Source organism: Oncorhynchus kisutch, linkage group LG14 (genome assembly GCF_002021735.2).
Source record: "Oncorhynchus kisutch isolate 150728-3 linkage group LG14, Okis_V2, whole genome shotgun sequence".
Lineage (NCBI taxonomy): Eukaryota > Metazoa > Chordata > Actinopteri > Salmoniformes > Salmonidae > Oncorhynchus > Oncorhynchus kisutch.
This window is the reverse complement of record NC_034187.2, coordinates 78,217,819-78,220,318: the sequence shown is the minus strand read 5'-3', so window position 1 is coordinate 78,220,318 and position 2,500 is coordinate 78,217,819. Positions and strand designations below refer to the sequence as shown.

The 2,500-nt window shown below is 46.9% G+C and overlaps 1 protein-coding gene across 2 annotated transcripts in view; it reads left to right on the top strand.

The window, feature by feature from the left end:
* Positions 1–2,500, top strand: part of LOC109903305 (phosphoprotein associated with glycosphingolipid-enriched microdomains 1) — a 103,363-nt gene that overhangs the window by 81,377 nt on the left and 19,486 nt on the right. For both annotated transcript variants that reach the window (XM_020499936.2, XM_020499934.2), the window contains exon 3: positions 57–106. The gene's annotated coding sequence lies outside the window, so the exon portion shown is untranslated. The remainder of the gene's footprint in view (positions 1–56; positions 107–2,500) is intronic.

The window sequence follows — 2,500 nt, the reverse complement described above, 5'->3', positions numbered from 1 at the left end:
TACACCACCACGCTACTTCCCACAGTTAGTAACTCCTCACTCTCTCCTCTCTGCAGGCAAGGACGAGCTACTGAATAACCACAGCCTGAGTCAACAAGGTATCAAGGTAAGGTTCTGTTCACCGTCTGCTTCAACTGTAACTCACAGGACAGATTCTCACTCTGGGACTGAGGGTCAAATAGAGTGGAGTGTAAATAGAGTAGAGTGTGTAAATAGAGTGGTGTGTAAATAGAGTGGAGTGTGTAAATAGAGTAGAGTGTGTAAATAGAGTGGTGTGTAAATAGAGAGTGGAGTGTGTAAATAGAGAGTGGAGTGTGTAAATAGAGAGTGGAGTGTGTAAATAGAGAGTGGAGTATGTAAATAGAGTGGAGTGTGTAAATAGAGCGGGGTGTGTAAATAGAGTGGAGTGTATAAATAGAGTGGAGTGTATAAATAGAGTGGAGTGTGTAAATAGAGTGGAGTGTGTAAATAGAGTGGAGTGTGTAAATAGAGAGTGGAGTGTGTAAATAGAGTGGAGTGTGTAAATGGGTGGAGTGTGTAAACAGCGTGTGTATAGTATGTTTGTTTCCGTTGGTCTTTGGTATGCATCACCTCTCAACACGTGTCATTAGTTCACACCACTGAGCTGCTGATGTTGACAGAAGCTTGGGTGGTTTTCACTCTGCTACTGGGTGTACTTTCACACTGTGTGTGTGTGTGTTGTTTCTGTTACACAATGCTGGCCTGAACTTACTGTAGTTCTCGCAGCTCCCACGCTCTACAACCTCATTTGCATAGGATCAGAGCAGAGTGCCACCCAAGTCATAGACTGTTCTCTCTGCTACCGCACGGCAAGCAGTACTGATGCACCAAGTCTGAAACCAACAGGACCCTGAATAGCTTCTACCCCCAAGCCATAAGACTGATAAATAATGAACCAATTAGCTACCTGGACTTATTATCTATCCTGTTGCCTAGTCACTCTATCCAAACCTATATGAACAAATCTACCTCAATGACCTCGTTATGCCTGCATATCGACTCGGTACTGGTACCTCTGCATATCGACTCAGTACTGGTACCCCTGCATGTTGACTCGGTACTGGTACCCCTGCACATTGACTCAGTACTGGTACCCCTGCATGTCGACTCGCTACTGGTACCCCTGCACATTGACTCAGTACTGGTACCTCTGCATATCGACTCAGTACTGGTACCACTGCATATCGACTCGGTACTGGTACCCCGGCACATTGACTCAGTACTGGTACCTCTGCATATCGACTCGGTACTGGTACCTCTGCATATCGACTCAGTACTGGTACCCCTGCATGTCGACTCGGTACTGGTACCCCTGCACATTGACTCAGTACTGGTACCTCTGCATATCGACTCGGTACTGGTACCTCTGCATATCGACTCAGTACTGGTACCCCTGCATATCGACTCGGTACTGGTACCCCGACACATTGACTCAGTACTGGTACCTCTGGATATCGACTCGGTACAGGTACCCCGGCACATTGACTCTGTACTGGTACCTCTGCATATCGACTCGGTACTGGTACCCCTGCACATTGACTCAGTACTGGTACCCCAGCATATCGACTCAGTACTGGTACCCAGCATATTGACTCGGCCTTTCTAGGGAGTTTTTCCTAGCCACCGTGCTTCTACACCTGCATTGCTTGCTGTTTGGGGTGTTAGGCTGGGTTTCTGTACAGCACTTTGAGATATCAGCTGATGTACGAAGGGCTATATAAATACATTTGATTTGATTTGATTTGACTCAGTACTGGTACCCAGCATATAGACTCAGTACTGGTACCCAGCATATCGACTCAGTACTGGTACCCAGCATATCGACTCAGTACTGGTACCCCTGCATATCGACTCAGTACTGGTACCCCTGCATATCGACTCAGTACTGGTACCCAGCATATCGACTCAGTACTGGTACCCCTGCACATCGACTCAGTACTGGTACCCCTGCACATCGACTCAGTACTGGTACCCAGCATATCGACTCTGTACTGGTACCAAGCATATCGACTCAGTACTGGTACCCAGCATATCGACTCAGTACTGGTACCCAGCATATCGACTCAGTACTGGTACCCAGCATATCGACTCAGTACTGGTACCCAGCATATCGACTCAGTACTGGTACCCAGCATATCGACTCAGTACTGGTACCCAGCATATCGACTCAGTTCTGGCACCCCTGCATATCGACTCAGTACTGGTACCCAGCATATCGACTCAGTACTGGTACCCAGCATATCGACTCGGTACTGGTACCTCTGCATATCAACTCAGTACTGGTACCCAGCATATCAACTCAGTACTGGTACCTCTGCATATCGACTCGGGACTGGTACCTCGTGTATATTGCCAAGTTATCGTTACTCATTGTGTTATTATTCTTTGTGTCATTATTTTTCTATTATTTCTCTTGTTTTCTATCTGCGTTGTTAGGAAGGGCCTGTCAGTAAGCATTTCACTGTTATTCTACACCTGT